The sequence below is a fragment of the Mauremys mutica genome, chromosome 10 (assembly GCF_020497125.1).
Source record: "Mauremys mutica isolate MM-2020 ecotype Southern chromosome 10, ASM2049712v1, whole genome shotgun sequence".
NCBI lineage: Eukaryota > Metazoa > Chordata > Testudines > Geoemydidae > Mauremys > Mauremys mutica.
Genome location: NC_059081.1, coordinates 3,706,648 through 3,728,185, shown reverse-complemented (window position 1 = coordinate 3,728,185; position 21,538 = coordinate 3,706,648). Strand labels below are relative to the sequence as shown.

The 21,538-nt window shown below is 44.7% G+C and overlaps 1 long non-coding RNA gene across 1 annotated transcript in view; it reads left to right on the top strand.

Moving 5' to 3' along the window:
* LOC123378305 overlaps positions 1-21,538 on the top strand; it is a 155,427-nt gene that overhangs the window by 16,617 nt on the left and 117,272 nt on the right. The window contains exon 2 of the long non-coding RNA XR_006582557.1: positions 16,700-16,789. This is a non-coding gene — a long non-coding RNA (uncharacterized LOC123378305). The remainder of the gene's footprint in view (positions 1-16,699; positions 16,790-21,538) is intronic.

The following is a 21,538-nucleotide window of genomic DNA, read 5'->3' as shown; positions in this document are numbered from 1 at the left end:
TATAAGTAGGAGCATTGCTAGCAGCTTGAGAGGAGGAATAGCTCAGTGGTTTTAGCATTGGCCTGCTAAAGCCAGGGTTGTGAGTTCAATCTTTAAGGGGGCCATTTTGGGATCTGTGGCAAAAATCTGTCTGGGGATTAGTCCTGCTTTGAGCAGGGAGGTAGATGAGATGATGCCTGAGGTCCCTTCTAACCCTGATATTCTATGATTCCACTCTAGTTGGCATTGGTGAGGCCTCATCTGGAGTACTGTGTCCAGTTTGGGGGCCCACACTACAGGAAGGATGTGGAAAAATTGGAACGAGTCCAGTAGAGGGCCACAAAAATAATGAGGGGGCTGAAGCACATGACTTATGAGGAGAGGCTGAGGGAACTGGGATTGTTTAGTCTGCAGAAGAGAAGAATGAGGGGGGATTTGATAGCTGCTTTCAACTACCTCAAAGGGTGTTCCAAAGAGGATGGATTTAGACTGTTCTCAGTGGTAGCAGATGACAGAACAAGGAGAAATGGTCTCAAGTTGCAGGTGGAGAGGTTTAGGTTGGATATTAGGAAAGTCTTTTTCACTAGGAGGGTGGTGAAGCACTGGAATGGGTTCCCTAGGGAGGTGGTGGAATCTCCTTCCTTAGAGGTTTTGAAGGCCTGGCTTCACGAAGCCCTGGCTGGGATGATTTATTTGGGGATTGGTTCTGCTTTGAGCAGAGGGTTGGACTAGATGACCTCCTGAGGTCCCTTCCAACCCTATGATCCTATTCTATGAAAATAAGGGTAAATGCAATCCAGAGGAATAGAGTTAGAAAAAAATTCCTATGCGTGTAAGTCACACTAGCTATTCCACGAAGTCAGTCTTTATTTTTGTATTAATCCAGAAGGACTACCAGACACCCCATGTCAAGCAAGGGTATAGTAAGAGCAAATTGATAGTTATATGCACAATTGCTGATTTCTTTCTCCAACCAGCTGTGTTCCTGTACTCTCCTGGGGTAGAGCTGTCATTGAACAGAGCAGATCCAGTGAAGGGTCAGCTAAAGATGTTAGGCCATAAATACATAAAAGGGCTTGTGGAGGAGTGATGCTTTGTTGTCCCAGAAAATTAAAAATTGCACCGGAAAGCATACATGGTAACCTTTTGGCTACATCTGTGGTCTCTAGGGATGATCTTCCCCTCACATCACAAAAGCTATATTCACAATTGATGCTACTTAGCCCCCTCTCCTTGCGGGGAAGCCACGGAGACTGAACGCTCTTCTCATTGCTAGATGAGGTCTCTCCAGGAAAGCATTTTATCATGCTGGGAAATGCTTGCATTGTGGCTGCCTATGTTATGCTTTTTCTGTTGATAAACAGAGGACTTCAGTAACTTCCAAAAGCACTGATTCACAGCCTGTGACCTTGTGGTCCTCCTTGGATGCTACAGCTAAAGGCTCCACCCTTCACCACATCCTCCTCATGTTTCATGCTCTGGGTGTTTGTAGTTTTTACTCTTTGGAGGTGGGGCAAGAAAAGGTGGATGGGGGGGAATAGAAAATGGGTTAGCCCATCCAGACGTCATACTGTTATAAAACTCTGATATTGTAATAACACAAATTTGGGAGGACAGTGCTGGGAGTGTGGGGGTGAGGAGGGTGGAATGTAAGAAATTCAATCAAGTGCGTAGGGAGATAATTCTGAGGGCAAAACATTGGATGGAATCTGAAAGCCTAGGGCGGCAGACATTGCAGAGGGAGATATAAACATCACTTTCTAAATAACCTCAGATGAGTTCTGATGACCTGATCTGAACTCTGGATACAAGCTGATGGGAGCAGCACATGGTGTTTGTTAGTTTTAAACACACACACTGCTGCCTATCCTTGTTTGTTACACACACACACACACACACACACACACACCCACTGCCTGTCCTTGTTTCCATTGTCCTCTCTCTCTTTCCGTTTAGATTTCTTCTTTGAACTTTAGTTGTGATTATTTTTGGACCTGTCACTTTGTTTGGAAGAATTTATTTCCCAGGTTCCTTCTGCTCTTTCCTTGCCTCTTCTCCTCTCTGGCCACATTTGGCTGAGTACATCTTTTAAAAATGGTAAGCCTTTCCACGCGCTGTTTTGAAACAGTGCAATCTTTCTGAAGCAATATGATCCTGCATCTCTGTGTGAGTAAGCTCCTTCCACCTCTGCTCTATTTTAAAGGCCTTGTTTATTTCTCATTTATTAAAAAATGATTGTGCAAGGCTAAAAGGCCAGTCCGTTGTCCCATTCTGATGTCAACGGCAGTGAAGTGTTTGCACATGTAAGTTCAGACATAAGTCCAGTTTTAGAGGATTGAAAACCAGGTCAGTATATAAAAATATTTTGATGATCTGAGACTTGACTGGCTGAAATAGCTTGTCCATTAATGATGTTGGGGTGAGCTTTTGTCACATTATGGTACTCTGTGTAATGACTGATCCAGGGGAGAGCTGGCCAAATAAAGATTTTTACTTGGAGAACTTAGCCTTCTCTTCTGTTTACAAATTGCCTACAAGTGGGCTGTGTTTCTTACATTTATACAATATACCAAATGATTTCAGTGAGTAATTCTTGGCCTTTACATTTGTTTTGAGCAGTTCTTTGTGGGTATTTGAAATCTGACATTCAAGCTGTGTTGGTTAGTTTTGATGGGACACAGAGCCCAGATGGTGTATTTCTGTTCTCTGCTCGGATGCTACAGGTTCAACTACAAGACTCAGGTTTCTGTAGCAGAAACTTGTATTTCTGACTTCAAAATATTCACTAAAATTCAATTAAAACTCACTGTTTCCAACACCTTTTTTGCCAACAAACTTGTTTGCTGGAACAGTCTCCTGGGGCCCTCAGATAATTTGATGTGGGGAGCCACAGAAGTACCTAGAGATAGGCGCACAGTGACACAAACACAGTCTGACTTCAGTTGTCTAAATATCTGACTAAACATTCACGGAACGTTTCCTGCTGCACCAACCCAGCACTAAATAGAGGCAGATGAGGCATTAGCCTGCTAAGAAAAAGACAGACTTCTAATCATGATTCTGACACTGACTTGCTGTGTGACCTTGGCTAAGGCACTTAGGGCTGAATAGTCAAAAGTAGTTTGACACCCAAGTCCTTGTTTTATGTGGTTAAGTTCCAGTTTTGGGATCAATGCAATGCACAGAACTCTCATTGAAATCCTGTAGGCACCTGAACTCACTTGGCACCTAAGTTTTTGCAGTTAAAGGTCTTTCGGTGCCTGCATTTCTGCCTCTGGGCATGCTCAGAGGTTGTCTACCTGATCGGGCCTCCGTAAGGGAGCTTACCAAAACAGGGGAAAGAAGAAGGAACTCCCTTATAACTAGTATTCCAGTGGTGAGGGTACTCACCTGAGAGGCGGGAGGCCCCCAGTTGAATTCTTCCCTCCACCTAAGGGAGAGAAAGCTTTGTTACCTCTCAAGTGAATGCTTGAGCCGTTGGGTTATGGGCTATTCTGATGTAGGGAGCCCTTCAGTCTCTCCTATTGAAGTGTGGATAAATAATAGAAGACTCAGAAGAGAAGGGGGGGCTAGATCCTGCATTTCCCACATCTGGGGGAGCATGCTAACCACCGAGCTATAGAGTCATCCTTGTGCATGTGTGTTTTCTCTTTCTCTTGCTCCTAGAGCAGGGGTAGGCAACCTATGGCACGGGTGACGAAGCCGGCACGTGAGCTGATTTTCAGTGGCACTCTCACTGTCTGGGGCCTGGCCACTGGTCCGGGGGGCTCTGCATTTTAATTTAATTTTAAATGAAGCTTCTTAAACATTTTACAAACCGTATTTACTTTACATACAATAGTTTAGTTCTATATTATAGACTTATAGAAAGAGACCTTCTAAAAACGTTAAAATGTATGACTGGCACGCGAAACCTTAAATCAGAGTGACTGAATGAAGACTCGACACAGCACTGCTGAAAGGTTGCCGACCCCTGTAGAGTCATTTGGGCTAGGGTCCAAGCACAAGCATGAGAGTCACTGTATAGTTTAGTTTGCTGGGACTGTAATTTCTGCTAGGCAAGGACATTATATTTTTTTGTTGGTTAGCACCACGTGCATTTCCCTTGCTATGTTATTATGACTATTACTAACTCCATGCAGTACGATGTAGAGGGATTTTAGAAAGTGGGGAGAGGTGGTTTAGAAGGCTGGGTGGGCCAGCGGAAACACTGTGAGGAGCAGAGAGTGCTCCTAGTCCCTTAGGAGAGTTACTTAATTTTTCTGTGCCTTGGTTTCCCCATCTGTAAAATGTTACTTAACCCTCTTTGTAAAGAGCTTTGAGTTCTGTGGATGACACTCCTGCAAATCTGATTGCTCGTTTGGCTTTCATGAGCGGTGAGGAGAGCGCCCTTCCTTTGGTACGTTGGCCCAGCTAATTCCATACCCACACTATTTCTTCCTGCTCTCATAAAGAGCTTCCATGTGGGTATCGGGTTCATTGCTTGCTTCCCATGAGCACACTGCCGCTCACAGCAAGCCGGCACCCAAGAGCAAACACAGATAGTCTGAGCCATCAAGAGGCTGCTCCCTGCGTGAGTATCACACATCATACCCAGATGAGTGTGGGGAAAGAGGGCAACGTGATTTCTGCTGAAATTCAGGGCAAAGGCTCCTGTATTTCCCCTCACTGTCCAGCCATGGTACCCACTCTCATGCTTCTGGCTCCCCAGCCCTTGCCTTTCTGGGTGCAGACCCATGGTGCTCTCCCTTCCGACTGGCATATTTCCAGACTGCACAGTTCCCCGCCTTCATTGTGTTCTTCCCAGCAGAGACCAGCTGCCCAGGGATGCCTGCTTGTTTTCTCTTCAGAGACTGTGGACAGGGGTGATTGCTACAGTGACCACACACCACTTCCTATTTTATTCTGGAGGTAAAAGGGTTACAGAGAAAACATATTAAAACAATGAAAGAACCTACACACATACTAATAAGCTTACCCAAGTTCAACCCAACCCTAGCACGGATTTTGGCAGGAGCCGTCCTTCAAATCCCAAACAAAGGAGGGGGATTCCTTGTGGTTATAGATTCACCACAGCGTCAGCTTGTAGCCAGTCCCCAGCCTTATGAAGGCTCGGCAGGTCCAGTCCTTCCAACGCTACTCTAAGGATTGGGGCCTTCCATCGAACAAGGCTCCAGTCTGATGACTGGATCGGAAAGGAGGCCCTGAGCCTGTTTTAAAACCAAACTATTTGTCCAAAAGCTCTTTCTTTGTTGGTCCCTGGAGCATCCAGTTTGAATTAGTGTGTGTGTACCCCTCTCCAGGGGGTTGGGTTCAAAGGGCTGATACTGGAGGAAGTCCATTAGCATCCCCCCTTCCTACTAGAGATGGTACATACAAGGCCACAATAACGTACTCACATTCTAATACAATGCATCCCCGAAGTATTGACCCTAATCTAATTCATTCAAGTTGGTCTTCATTCCATAAGGTTTGTTCTGGATATTGTCAGTCTGTCACAATTTCTTTGAAGGAAAAAGCCCTGTCAGAGAGACACAGGTTTTGTTTGCATATGATTTCAGGTACAGAATTCAGGTGCCATCCTCCAGCTGTTTACAGGGCTATACATAGACTACATCTTTTCAAAAAAATTAGAACACAAATTGCAAAGTCAAAAAGTCAAAAGAGAATGATGTAAGCATCATTATTAGGATGCAGTCTTCAATCACATGATAATACACTGTTTTTCTGCATTTAAATGCCTCATTGTTTTTTTATGTATCATAAAATTATGACTGGTGTGGAGAAAGTAAATAAGGAAGTGTTATTTAATCCTTCTCATAACACAAGAACTAGGGGTCACCAAATGAAATTAATAGGCAGCAGGTTAAAACAAACAAAAGGAAGTATTTCTTCACCCAACGCACAGTCAGCCTGTGGAACTCCTTACCAGGGGATGTTGTGAAGACCAAGACTGTAACAGGGTTCAAAAAAGAGCTAGATAAATTCATGGAGGATAAGTCCACCAATGGCTATTAGCCAGGAGGGGCAGAAGCCGGGAATGGTTGACAGGGGATGGATTACTTGATGATTCCCTGTTCTGTTCATTCCCTCTGGGGCACCGAGCATTGGTCGCTGTCAGAAGACGGGATACTGGGCTAGATGGACCTTTGGTCTGACCCAGTATGGCTGTTCATATTCTTTGTATTACCGTAGCCTTCTTCCACCCTAGGCTGCCTGAGCACCAACAAGGGGAGTACTGAGCCTATAAAAGCAGACAGCCTCTCTGCTCTCAGTTCCTGTGTCCCATACCATAGCAGCCAGGAGATGCAATTGCAAGGAAAAATCCTGCTCGGCCCCTGTAACTGTGAGCTGGCACATGTTCAGTGGGCACCGGATCCTGTGAGAATTTAGCTGCCAAACTCTAAACGAGTCTGGGCAGTACATAAAATGCTATATAGGCACAAAGTAGCATAGACCCAAGTCAACAAAACCTCACGGTTCAACAGCTTCCCAAATACTGCTGTGGGGGTTTCCGCTGGAGCTAAAATGGGGAACTTCCACCAGAAAGTATGAAGTAACCGAGGGTTAGAGGAAAATGGAGATGAAGAATTTGGGTTTTTACTGCTTGTGACTGTTTGACTCAAACTCCCTGGCCTGTCCCGCCCAGTATATTTATGTGAGTGCCAGTGCCACGACTCATTTATGACACAGGAAGCTTGGGAAGGTCACATGAATACAGCCCTACACTGATTGGGTCTCTACAGTCAGAATCAAAGACCAGGCTAATAGCCATGATGTTCTTTGTCTTCATTCTCATGGAAACAGAAAGTGGATTTGAGGTGAAACATCTGTTTTGATTTGGGCGAATATTATGTATCTGTCTCTTTTTTCTTTTCCCTTGGCTTTTAACTGTTTCCTGTAGCTCTTCTCCTTTCTGGAGGAAAGGCCATTGAATTGCTCCATTGACTTCAATGGGCTTTGGATCAGGCCCTACATGTGGATAGGAACTGTTCTCTACACACACTCTTTCCCCTCCTCATGAGTTCCCTTGAGTAGTTTACACCATGTGCACCGACATTGGCTAGACTGTAAGATCTTTGTTTAGTATGTGTAAGGACAAACCAGAAAATCTTTCAGTCCCACCTCACCCAAAATGTGTTAACACCCAAAATGTGCTGGGTGCCGTACAAACATATGGGAAAAGAAGGTCCCTTCCAGAACGACTTATAGTATAAAAAAGACAAGACCATAGTGGACAACAGGCAAGCAAAGATACCACTGCAATAACAAGGACACATGTCAGCTCCGTATATATAATACCTGTTTAAAGGATTCACTTTGTCAATAAAAGCTATTCCCAGCCACCACTGCTTCAGAGTTCAGGCAGCTATATCTCTCTCTATATATAAGCTATATAACTCTTGCCATTATGTCTGAGCTGGAGAACAAGAATAATTGGGCAACATTTTGGCCTTGGTTACCCACAGAAGTCAAGAGGACATCGGGGTGTAATTGAAGTCAGAATTTGGCCTACAATGCATGACTCTTGTGTTTAGTTGGTGTACAGTTTTCAGAAAGAGGAAGGGCGAGTTGACTTTAGTGGAAGTTGAGAGCATTCTGCACTTTAGAAGATTGGACCCCTGGAATGTAGTTCATGCCTTTTGAATGTTGTGTTTTTAATAGTCACTTCTTGTGGTATACAAAGCTATGTAATTTCAAAGCTGCTGTCTAGGTACTCTCTCTTTATCTGAACAGTAGGGCCCATGCCCATCTTCTGAGCACTCCATGAGAATTAGTTCAAGATGGATGATGATCTAGAGTGACAAATACAGATTCTGAACAATGAGAGTGATTAACCACTAGAACAGATTTCCAGTGATGGGGTGGAGGTTTCATCACTTAGAACCTTTAAATCAAGACTGGAGTTTTTTTCTAAATAATATGGTCTAGTCTGGACATGATGCAGGAATCCCTGGGTGGAATTCTCTGGGCTGTGTTCTGCGGGAGCTCAAACTATGTGATCCCTCATAGCCTTAAAATCTGAGTCTGAATTATTCCTTGTTTATGAACCTGATCCTACAAACATGAATGCACACATGAAGTCAATAAGATTATTCAGTGTTACTATTCCTTACTGCCCCAACTCAAAAAGGGTACAAAAGAAGGGTGAGCTTGCCCAAAGTGAATTTAAAATTTTGAACATATATTTGCACAATATTTTATCATCTTTTTGTTTGCCTGTCAGCATTTCTAAAGCACCCATGCCCAAAAAAGTCACATCTATGCAGTACGATCAGTCAACTTTCCCACATTAAGCTTTCAATTAGACACTGGCTTTTGTCCCAGGTGGTTTCCCTTGTCCCGGGTTCATTGCAGAATGTTTTGGTGAAGGGGCTGACCTGAAGATGAAAAGCGGTAAGGTTCCAGCTGATCTTGTTAGAGATGGGGTTGAGCTTCACCCTCAAGTTTATATGTGGCCCCTAAGTTCATGCCAGCTGATCATAGGTGCAGAAGGGGGCTGCTGAAGGAGAGAGGTGATCCTTGAGTTTTAGAGACGGATCTTCCCATTGTTTTGCCAGAACTATGAAGAGTTTCCAGCAGAGAACGTGGGAAACCAGTATAAACTGGAGAAAATCAGCCTCATTATGCTCTTTTTCGATTGATCAGCTCAGGAGACCAGCTACTGCATTATGCACTAGTTGCAATTTCCTTCTTTATATAGACCCAGCTAGAGTGGATTTCAATAGTCCAGCCTGATGATGGGGAAAGATCCACATTTCTGAGGGCAAGTCCTTGTCTGAGAGCAATGGATGGAGTCATCTTGCTAGCTTTCAAGGTCCCTTCCAGTTCTATGAGGTAGGTATATCTCCATATATTATTATAGCTGGGGATGGACAGACAGCCTTTTTCCAGCATGTCCAGAGTCAGGAATGAGCCCAGCAATGACCCACAAGGCTGCACGTGCTCTAATAGCAATAAGCAAATAGTTTCAGTTGAAGGCACTGTGGTGGAAATTGCCAGGTCCCCAGAGAGTTTGATTAGCATCACTTCACACTTTCTTGGGTTCAGCATGAGCCAGCTTTCTTCATTCTGGCCTGACTTTTTCCTCTAAGCCCAGAGATATGAGGCAAGTCATCCTCATACGGCTGGAAATCTCACCATGTCATCTCGCCAGCTTGGTGCTTGTCCTTGAGATGCTTCAAAAGAAGCAGGGGGGGTTGGATATCTCCCAAAAGTGATACTGAAATATACTTGTGCTGCCAAGGTTCAAGGGTGCAGATAATACCATGATCTGGAGTCGCACCAGAGCTTAGGAACTGTTCTCAAGTGGACATTCCTCCACTGTTCCCCTGCAGAACCTGGATAGAGCATCTGGACGAGCATTTCTGCATCAAATGACTTCAAAGCCATTATCTTGAAGTAAACATGACAACATTTGACTTTGGGTGACACATTTTGATGCCCTTTCAACACCAAGTGTCTCCAATGAGAATTTAATGTATATTTAATACAATAGTTTTGGTACGTTAATTAATTACTATGTGCTAATTGAAATCCCATTTGCTGAGGCTGCTATGATTATGTAACGGCCTTGCTATGGCTCTATTACATAGCTGTAGAACCACAACAAATATGTTCTTAATGATACTTTGGCATCATTCTATTAAATTCAAAGTAAAGAAGTTGACAAGTTTATTTAGTTTACAATGTTGTCCCAACTTGTATTTAGCTCACACACTCTGTTTCCTTCCCCAGCCCTGAAGAAGAACTCTGCGTAGCTTGAAAGCTTGTACCTTCTGACAACAGAAACTGGTCCAGTAAAAGATATTACAATACCTACCTTGTCTCATGTTTATTTAGGACACTCAATTTCCAAAGTTTTATCAAAACTTAGAGTTATTTTTAGCATGTTTTTGGTGCCAGGAACCTTAGTGACAGAATTTATCCTCTAAATAGGTATCGCATCATAGCAACAGCAACACAAGTTTTAGGCATTGTACTCCCAACCCTGACCTGTAGTGTGCAGTTTTTATCATTTGTATTATAGTAGCATCTAGAGTCCCCAGTCAAGATTGGGGCCTCATTGTGCTAGGCACTGTACATACATTTAATAAGAGACAATGGCTGCCCCCATAGAATCTACAATCTAAACAGATGGATTGTTATCCCCATTTTACAGATGGGGAACTGAAGCACAGGGAGATGAAGCGGCTTGCTCAAGGTCGCACAAGGAGTCTGTGGCATAGGAGATCGGGATGACTTCTCAGCTAAGTCACGCTCTAGTGCAGAGACAATAGTGGGAGGGCAAAGTGAGGGCACCCAGTTTCAGCAGTGTCACTGAACATGCTCAGTAGAAATCAAGCAGCAAATCTGGGATGGCACGCGACCCCACATGCCCCCCCATGTTGCCTCTGCTCTAGTGCCTTAACTATTTCATGTGCTGCAGCAGGGTAATAATGTAATGGACTCCATGTTACAAAATCTACACTGGTTCTTTATTAAGACAACTATTTGCAGAGATGTTCCAACTGCCGCTGGCATTTGAGCCATGTGCGAACAGACTGAGTTCCTGATGCATCCTCCAAATTCTTCCCTCCTGCAACCTGTGCTTCTCCCTTCAAGTTCCAGGCAGGTTGCTACATCTTTCCTTTTAACTATTGTGGCAGAACTCCAACCTTGTCCCCATGGGTCCCGCACTTCCAGGCAGTTTATGCTAGGCTTAGTGGCTCACTGCGAGCCTCCCCTAGCCCTTCTCTCTCTAGGGCCAGGGTTACAGTCTACTGAGCCATTTTCATCATAAGCCAGCAAGGAGGTTGGTGAGAGAACTCCCACAGTCTCTGTTGTCCCTGGGGGCTTGTTTCAGAACAGTTCAGCCTCCTGTCCTGACAGGGGCCTGTCTTCCCTTCCCAGGAGGTGTTCCTGTAGTGGTGGGTTGGGGGGAACCCGGGCCCGCCCTCTACTCTGGGTTCTGGCCCAGGGACCCTAATGGTAGCAGCTGTTGGCAGCCAACCTTTCACTGCCAGAGTTGCTACATTTCCCTGGGCCACTTCCCCACAGCTCTCCTGCTTCTCTCTCCTTCACCCTTACCTTAGGGCTCCCTTAACTATGGCGTGAGGGTGTCTTCATTAACCAGCCCTTCAAACACACTTCCTCTCCTCTGGCTCCCTGGCTCTCCCCTGCCTTAATTAGAGTCAGGTGTTCACATTACCTTAATGGACTCACCCAACTCTTTGCAGGTTAATTGGAGTCAGGTGTTCTTATTAGTCTGGAGCAGTCCCTGCTTTGGTCAGTCAGGGAACAGAAAACTGCTAATCCAGTGGCCAGTATATCTGCCTTCTACTACTTCGTGGTATTCAACTGGCTTGGGTCTATCACACTATCTTTGTTGTCTTTTGTGCAAGCATTTGCTGACTTACTGGGCTAGAGTTACTAATACATCGCCCACCCTAGGGACATGGCAGCCCATTGAGGCCTGCTATGCCCCATAGTCCTTCCAGCATGCTGGCCTTTGAACCAGGCGCCCATTTTGTGGTGGTGGTCTTGGTGGGAGACTTGCTTCTACTCTTTTGCAGCCTTCATTCTGTTGATTGGTGGTCTTCTGTATTGTTCATGTACCTTGTTTCTTCTGACTTCTTCATAGGCTCTTCCTAAGTTGTCCCAGTCCTGGATTTGTCCTCATCTAGCTGAGTGTGCCAGCTGTCTGCTACTATGCAGTTGTCTTCCGTTTCATCTCCACCACTGCCCTGAGTCTGTAGCTACTTCATATGACCTGTCCTGCTGCAGCTTGACCTGTTCCCGTTTTGCCATGGCTTTGTGCGGCTATTTAATTATTAGACCCAGACCTGCTCACCTGTATGCAGAGGGGCCTCAGTTCCTTTGTTGTTGTGCCTAGCTTGAGGCTCTCTTAATTGCTTCTCGGTCCTGGGTGTAATGATGCCTGTGTCTGTCCTTACTCCTCTGGGCTGCAGCAGATGCTCCTCATGGGGAGCAGAGTCTTGGCTCCCTGGCCTATCAGTCCTGTGCTGGGCTTGAGAGGGTCCAACATTGCCAGGTAGAGATCCCGTCCTGCCTTTGCCATCAGTCCTTACTTCCACCTCTGTGAGTACCTGGGGGAAGATAGGCTGAGAAATGTTCGGCACAAGTCCACAGGAGGTGACATGAAAATGACTAAGTCACCTATACCTTTCCCGGTTCTTGGGCCACAGTATTAAAGATTCTGCAGGTATTTCCTATTCTAGTTATAAGGGTAAATAAACCTGTATATCGGATACTACTGTAGGGTATCTTTTGACCAAGGCTGGCCACTGTCAATTGGTATAGTACTTACCCAGAGCATCAATGCACTTGTTTGTGTCTGGAATGCTTGAGTTAACAGAAGAGGGGAAGGGGCTGTTAAGAGATACACAATAGCAGTTGAATGTTTTTGATCTGTGCCACTATGCATAATGCTTATTATTTTTACAAGTCGCTGGAGGCAGTTGTGAGGTCAACGTGGTTAGAAAGCTGGACCTGAAAGTGAAACACAGTATCTGTCGGTGAGGCCAGCTCTTAATTGGAAACTAAATTTAATTTTTAAGAGGAAGAAGGAAAATACCACACTCCTAATGAGATCCAGGAAACTTCTGAGAGTAGCCTGCTAAGATGATTTAAATGTGTCTTGCGCAGAAGAAGCTGTTGTGAGCTGAATTCTTGATGTCTCATAAGTAAATAGAGACACTTAAGCTTGTACCTCTGCAATCAAAAATCATATAAATCTTCAGCGTACTCTTTACAGTAGGAATATCAGAGTAACTTTCATCTTGGTCCTAAGAAACCTGATTTTGGAACTGCTCAAAATGTTTTCATCAAAGTAATTGTGCCATAAAATGGCTTTTTGTCCAAAATGCTTTTCTTTGTGGAAAAATGTTACTTTTGATTAAATTGTATGTGTGTGGGGCGGGGGGAGTTCTGCAAAAGCAAGTAGAATACAAAACTTTGGAGGGTTAAATTTTTCATTTTGGGAGAGTATTTTACTGAAAGATGAAATTTTTTCCAGAAAATGTTTTTCAAAAACTGGGATTTTTTTTCAGTTTGAAAAACATTTGCAGGAAATTTTGATGAAGATGGAAAAAAAATGATCATTTCCTGCTTTAAAATAGTGATTATTTTTCGAGCCGCTCTACTGATCGTACTGAGGTATTCTGGTCAGGTGGCCTGAGGTGGCTGAAGCAAAATGAAGGGCCGGATCATGGCATGGCCCTAAATGAGTCAAATGCAGGGCCATAGGGGCAAATAAGGCTCTGCCCTGCCACCACACAGACACACAAAGTATGCAGGGGATGGGTGGAGAGAAGCAAGGGATAGCTGACCCTTGGATCCACCCACCCTAATGTACCAGGCAACTGAGCCGATACTAGGGGGCAGGGATGGAGGGTTTGCAGTAATCTGCTACCTATCGGGGCCAGTAGCCAATTGCTACCCCCCGATAGCAAGAAGGGAGTAGGAAGATGCAAGATTCCTCCCCAGCACAGCTATGCATGACCCTCTCCGCAGGCCTTGGGAGCAAATGCTCAGTCATCTAATGTTGGAGTAGTTGGGACTGACTCAAATGGTCCATTGTCTTCAAACTGAAAGGCAGAATGACTAGACTGGTTTTATGACCTGTGAGCCATTCCAGTGGTTTCCACAGAATCTGTATGTGTCTCAGGGTAGAGAAAACCGAATGCAGCTGTAACCCATCTCTCTGCAGTGGCTCAAGCAGTGCGCAGGAAGAGAGGACATCTGGGTCCCCTTCCTGGTTCTTCCATTGACTCCACTATGTGTCCTTGGGCCAAGTCACTTCAGCAATCTCTGTCTAATTGTCCCGAACTGCACTATGGGGTAGTACCATTTACCTTTACAGGGGTGTGAGGAAGCTGAATTCAGTTAATGAATTTCACCTCTCTTCAGGGGGCCAGCACATGGTTGATGAACCACTCAAGCCTTCAATTTCATGTAATGTTTGTAAAGAAATACGAGCTCCTGAAATGGGAAGTGCTAGAGAATTTCAAAGTGTTCCTCTTCTTTGGATAGGAGCTGAGTCTTAAGGGCAGTCCATTTGGATTCTTGAAATCTTTCCACTCCAAGATCTTTCATGGGCATTACAGCAACATAATTTAAAACATAGGAATTGCCACTCTGGATCAGCTGTGTATAATCTGGTGCAGAATCTGGTGTCCTGCCCCTAACAGTGGCCACCTTCAGAGAAAGCTGCAAGAGATACCCCACAGGTGGCAAATGTAGGATAATCTACCCCCATGAAGGCCTCCTCCTAATCCCAAATGGTTAAAGATATGCATCAGGATCTGAGCCAGCAGTTTAATATCCTTTTCAAAAATTTTCATGACAACTATAACTGTGGTTGTTCTTTTCATCAGTCTAAATGTCCAATCAGACCATCCTTGAATTTTGTTAAGCTTTTGGCTTCAATGATGCAAAAAACTGCCTCCTTCCCAGTCCCAATTTGTGACATGTGTATAAGGTCCAAATTCAGTGCTGGCAATAGGAGAGGGTGTAATGAAGTGTGTTACACTATTCTGTTTCTGTTCTGTTGAGGGTCTAGCATGCTCATAACCATGGTATCCTCCAGTGCCTTTGCTTCTTGCTGCTGGTGGCTGCAAAACAGAAGTTGCAATGTTTTTAGTGCATCACTGTGACTTCCCCTTATTTATTTAGCAACATCCCAATCAGTTCACTATAACTATCAAAGTCCTGAGAGAGAAGGTGGATGAGGTAATATCTTTTATAGGACTAACACTGCATACAAAGTCTTGAGAGGTCAAAAATCTCAGTGGAAATTCCTGGGAATGGTATGGCATACCAAGGGGATTCAGAACTGGCAATCTCCTGCACTCGACACACTAGTCCATCCAGCCTCCTAGTGTAATACCAGCAAATGGCACTGCAAAATGCCTCATGGTGAACTTCAACCATCATCTGGAGAAACCACCTCTAGGGAGAGAGGGAAATTGAGTCTTCATGTCCATTATGGCGGCAGCTTTTATAAAGGGGATACAGTCCACTGGGAAATGGGCTAATTCCATCCACTCATTTCATTTAGACCAGTGACCATTCAACAAATTCTTCATCACTGCATCTGATTTGGATTTGAACGGCTACCTCTATATGAGAAGCACTAAGGCCACCACCTATCACCTGAGCCAACAAGCCCCACTAAGAAGAGAGATTTCTGAGGCCCAATCTAAACGTCAAAGTTAGGCCAACGTAAGCAGCCTTGAGTCGACCTATTTGGGGATGAGTTTATGCTCAAATTTGTCTCTGGCCCCCATCAGTGCCCTGTTACAGCAACAAAGTAAAACCACGTCCCCATACAGCTCTGAGCCAGGGTCAACCTACAAAGGTCAATGCAGTGCAAGCACAGACACTGCGTGACCTATGTCGACCCTACCAGTCCTCCGGCAGCTGTCCCACAATGCCCTGTTCCCTGCAACAGTGACTGCTCTTCTCCCAATTGTGAATTCCACTGCTCAGGTGTCCTGGAGACCAGAACCCACCTCCTCTAAAACTCCCATGTGTTTCTGAAATGTTTTTTTTCCCCTGACTGCCCACCTTCGCTGAGCACTCCTGACAGCTCTCCCTTGCTTTGTACAACATTCCAACCAACCATGTCGGCTCCATATGTACGGGGAGATGTTGGCAAACCAGTAAAGTGCCTGAAACCACTATGCTTATTGCTAAAAGCAACCTATTCAGCAGTCTCAGCTTGACCAAGGCAGGAGGGGATGGGGTTTGGGGTGCCATAGAAAGGGCAGCTTGACCCCGCATCCTTCCTGATAAGAATTGTGTTGAAGTTGCTGATACGTGCATTTTAAAAGAGCAGGATGTCTCCCAGGAATGTCTATTGGGGTCTCAAGGCTGCAAACTCTGGAAAAACCCACGCCTGGTTAATCAGTAATCAGAAGGAACCTCTTGCTTGACCATTGAAATTGCTTACTTAAGTTTTCTTTAAGGGACATGTCATTCTGTTACTAATGTATAAATAAGGGGGAAAAGTTTGAGGTAGGTGGACTCATTTAGGGACTCTTTTTGGACTATCCCTCTGGATACATCTTGCGGTCCCCACCGGCAGACGGAAGGTTTGGCCATACTCAGCTTTGGTAATTATCAAGGGTTGGGGGTGTTTTACTAATCTGTTGCGGACAGGTGTAAGTGCTTGAGACTAAATAAAGTTTAGCGTGAAGTGAAAGCACTCTTGTATTGTCCTGTTTGTGCCAGCCATCTATCGGTTGGATGGCCGTGTCTCCCCTGATTTATTCCTGACACCACCTCGCACAGAGTAAAAGTTACCAAGCGCTTTGGGTTGAAAGAACTCTGAGTAACACATGCGCTATATGCACTCCTATCTGGGGAAGACAGGAAGTCCTGGATCTCCTGGGCCTGGGGAGGAGAAGATGTTGTCCACACACAGCTACAGACCAGCTGTAGAAACATAGACATCTATGAAAAGACTGTACAGGTGATGCAGGCAAAGGAGTATGCTACGTGCTATGTTCATGACAATAGTGCAGAGCTCTGAAGGTTCCGTGCTTCTGTCAGAGATGGCAGACAGTGAGAAGTGCCACCTGGGTGTGTGGAATTTAAAGAAAAAAAGTGTGAAAATTATGGGACATGGCTGACATTATGGGATAGAGAAAGCTACGTGATGATGATTTGACCCCTTGATCCCATTATCACTGTGTGACTCATTTCTACCCCATAGTGCTCTGCAAAAAAATTCCCAAAAGGCCTTGCAGGATGGTGACGAGTGGCACATTGGGATATCTACTTTGCATCGACACAAGCAATCCTGGTGAGTACATGCAGCACTTATGCAAGCAGTCAAGTACACACATACCTAAATGATATATTAACTCTGGAGTCTGTATGGCAATGTCACTAGTGTTGACCACAGTTTGCAGTGCAGACATGGCCTGAGTTGCATCTATCGCAGGTGTGAGAATTCTGTTCCCAGTCTATAGAATTATAAAACAGGGGCGTTGCAGATGAGGCTCAATACAGAGAAAGAGAGAAATAAATGACACATGGGAAAAAAAACATATTTTGCCCCTTTTACCATGCATCAGAAGATAATGCAATTTCTCACGAGATTAGATGCCCCATTGGGTGGAAAATTTGAAGCACTTATATCACAAAACCTCAGTCATGTAAACCCCACCGAGCAGGGAAATCAAAATGCTAGCCAAAAATGAAAAAAACCAAACCCTATGTTTCAAAACTGGTCCCAAAAATGGGGATTAAAAAAAACCAGAATGGAAACAGTTCTGCAAATAATTAAGGGAAGGGGAGGAATGTTGGGATGGGACTGCTATGGAGGATAAATATAGAATTTATAAAATAGTAGGAACTGCTGGGTGGGTTTTAATTGAAACTGCATTGCTGTCCCTAGCCGTTTATCCTAAACGGTGCAGCCTGAGAAAGAGGGAATGAGTTCCCTAGGATGGACTGATGTCTGTTACTGAAGGAAGCAGTATTTGGCAGTTCCTCTTTGGGAGCAGTCAGGGTGCAGTAAAGAGGGGAGAAGAAACATCAGTGTTGTCAGCATCTAACTCCTCTAGACAAGCAAAGAATGATCAAGAAACAGGATATTTTACTTCAGTGATTTAAAGGGGGAGAGAGTGAAATATGGGTGAAATCTGGATCTTATTGAAGTCAGTGGGACTTCTGCTATTGACTTCAGTCGGGCCAGGATCCCACCCTCAGTCTCAAGGTTAGGGGTCTATCTGCCAATAACCCCCTCCTATCCTTTCCTACTACTCCCTCTCCAAAACACTGCTCAGACAAGGCTCCTCTTGGCCTAGCCACCAATACAGAGAGTGGAATTCCCAGCCTGAAGGATTGTCCTTACAGGGACGTTGTGCTGAGCGAGAAGATGGCCGAGATGAGATCACGGTTAAGAGATGAAGGAAAGATAATGTAAGAGCATGCTCCACAGCTAGGAATGAGTCTGAACTGCAGAGGTCACATCAGATCCCAGCTTCCCAAAAGTCCAGAATCCAGGGGTTTGGCTTCGCCTGTTAGGGAGAGATGGAGGCAGCTGCAAATTCAGATTCCAGATTCAAAATTTAGATCCAGACTTTGGTCCAAACCCATCTTTCTCTGTAACAACTTTGCAAGGAACTTTTTTTTCTTTTAAAATGGATTAGAAATGCATTTAAAATCTCTTTCTCATCTCAGGAGGGGAAAAAAGGGAATAAATACTTAGCATATTGGTGGCTTGCGGTCATGGAAAAAAATATTACAGTAGGTTGGTCCAAGGCATGTGCGGACCCTGAAACATCCACTTATCACATGTCTAATTGCTTTGCTCGCCCTTCCGCACTCCTTATCATTTTTGGCAGGGAGTCTTCTTGCACTGGGAGTCCACCCAACCTTCCCATATGGTTTTGGAAAGCTCTGTACTTCTGGTCTCTCAGCACCTTTGCTTCTGTTACTGGCAAATCTCCCCCTCCCTGCATCCCTCGCACTCCGGAGCATCCCGTCGGGAAATCATTTCGCAGCCCAGTGTTTCAAGAGGACAAAGAAAACATGTGGCCAGACAGCGCTTATTTGGCACTGTGATTTGATCCCCTTCTTTAGCCCTAGACCTGAGGTGCAAGTGGTATTATAGGCTTTATGCTGCCCGCAGCGTGGGATGAAATTCACCTCTCTGCATTCTTCTTTCACTCCCAGCTTCTCTATCCAACACCCCCCCACACACACACTCCCTCTGGTCCGTCTCTCAGTTCACAGGCTGCTCCATTAAACTACTCAGAGCACCACAACTCCAATGGCTTTATCCTTAGACCCCTCCCCCCAGTGCTGTAGCTTAACTAATTACTGAGAGGAATCATCAAGGGTAGGGGGTTGTGAGCCAGGACTCCTGGCTTCTAGTTCTAGCTCTGCCACTGATGGTTGGAAATCACTCAGCCGCTCCACGCCTACAATACACGTCAGGGGTCTTGTGAAAATCGAGGGGCCTATACTCTCCCCTTTCACTATTTTCATACTAGTTTGATTTCATTGGAGTTACTCAGGGTTTACACAGGTGTAAGACAGGGTGTAATGGCTTTATAGTCCATTGACATTCTCAGAGGAAAAGACAATATCAAAGCAAGTCTTCGGCCGTTGTTGATACTATCTCCGTTACTACAGTTTCTAAAATTTCCAGCAGGATGCTCTGAAAGTAGCGTCACCTCATTACGTCCTGGCTCATTCATACAGCTCTGGGTGAGATCTGAATATTGTGACTTGAGCTTTTCTCTACCTCAAACTGAACCTGCATTTTTATTTTTATTTTTTGAGGTTTGAAAATGTGTCTGTCCTGGATTATGCAATAGGTCAGAGTGGGTCATCGTAATGGTCCCTTCTAGCCTTAAAATAATCTGTGCATCCATGGCATAGTTTCAGCTGGAAGTGAGAAATCTGAAAATATTGCAAGCAAACTGTCTTCATTTCTTCCAGTCTTGCTGTGAAACAGATCAGCACTGGGAATCTTGGACAAAAGCCCTCCTGCCATTATTTGCTTTGTGCATGTAGACAAAGGGGTTCACAGAATGGGTCAAACTCTGCTTTGTTACACCGGTCACCTCGCTGACTTCAGTGGACCCACACCATCATAACTGAGAGTAACATTTTTTGACACACAAATTTCAAATAGGCCTTTGAATTTTCAGATACCAGTCCAAATCGAACCCATCTGCTGCACCGTGTGAGAATCCACCAGCATTAATACTGGGGCTATGAATTCTTAAGTAAAGGTCTTTTACAAACTGCATTCAGAGGCTTTGTACAACTCCAAGGACAAAACATAAAAGCACAAAACCTTTGGATCTAAGCACTATTGGCAGAGCAAACTCTCTATTATGACAATGAGAAGCATAATCTAAAGACATCGGTTAAACAGGATAGGCAGGATTAAAGGAGCCAGGGAAAGACCTTACCTAGGTAACTCCTAACTTTCCAGTGAAAGTATTTGAGACTGCCGGTTTGCAAGATCTACATTTAATCAAGATGTCCCCCACCTGGCAGGTGTTAGGCACTTTGAGCCTGATGCTCTTCTTGTTTACACTGATGCAAATCAGGAGTGGCTCCACTGAAGTTAATGAAGACACTCTGATGTAAGATAGGTATGTTGGATCTGATTCTTCTTTCATAGAATCATAAAATCATAGGGTTAGAAGGGATCTCAGGAGGTATCTAGTCCAACTCCCTGCTCAAAGCAGGACCAATCCCCAACTAAATCATCCCAGCCAGGGCTTTGTCAAGCTGGGCCTCAAAAACCTCTAAGGAAGGAGATTCCACCACCTCCCTAGGGAACCCATTCCAGTGCTTCACCACCCTCCTAGTGAAAAAGTTTTTCCTAATATCCAACTTACACCTCCCACACTGCAACTTGAGATCATTACTCCTTGTTCTGTCATCTGCTACCACTGAGAACAGTCTAGATCCATCCTTTTTGGAATGTCCTTTCAGGCAGTTGAAAGCAGCTATCAAATCTCCCCTCACTCTTCTCTTCTGCAGACTAAACAATCCCAGTTCCCTCAGCCTCTCTTCATAAGCCATGTGCTCCAGCCCCCTAATCATTTTTGTTGCCCTCCGCTGGACTCTTTCCAATTTTACCAAATCCTGCTTATAGTGTGGGGCCCAAGACTGGACACAGTACTCCAGATGAGGCCTCACCAATGTTGAATAGAGGGGAATGATCACGTCCCTCGATCTGCTGGCAATGCTCCTACTTATACAGCCCAAAATGCCATTAGCCTTCTTGGCAACAAGGGCACACTGTTGACTCCTATCCAGCTTCTCGTCCACTGTAACCTCTAGGTCCTTTTCTGCAGAACTGTTGCCTAGCCATTCAGTCCCTCATCTGCAGCAGTGCATGGGATTCTTCCCTCCTAAGTGGAGGACTTTCAGAGGGTGAAATGAATTTCTCCTCTTCCCAGTGCATTTGGTCTACTGATGAGAACACCATCAGGTCATGGGGGTCCAAACCAACCGGTAGCTTTCAGATACTGAAAGTCATTTGTTTTACTCATTATTTAGGTCTCCTAGTAGCCTGTAAAAGTTGTTGTCCCTTGGGCCAGATTCTCAGCTGGTGTAAATCAGCATAGCTCCACTGCCTTGTACCAATTGAAACCAGCTGTGACTCCGGCCCCATCTTTCCATTGTATGCGTCAGTGTATGTGTGTGTGACGCGCCCACAAAGCATTTGAAGTGGTTCTTTATCGCTATCTGCAACTCTTCATGACCAAAGAGGTAAATAAATTGTACAAAAGCAAAGTTACTGGAGCAAGAAATAGTAAATGTTTATGAGAGTTTCAATTTTCACTTCTTTCTGGCACTCTTAGTTTTATACACTTCAGTGGAACAAAACTGGACTGCATGTTGCATACTCGTTAAACACAGAGAAAAAGACTTCCCTTGTGCTTAGTCACAATGTGAGCTGTAAATTTCTGAACAGCTCTGCAATAATCTTTTACAGTTTGCAATCCCACCCTTAAACCTTAATAATATGAGATGGTACAAATGCTCTCTAGATGCTTCGTTGCTGACAGTTACC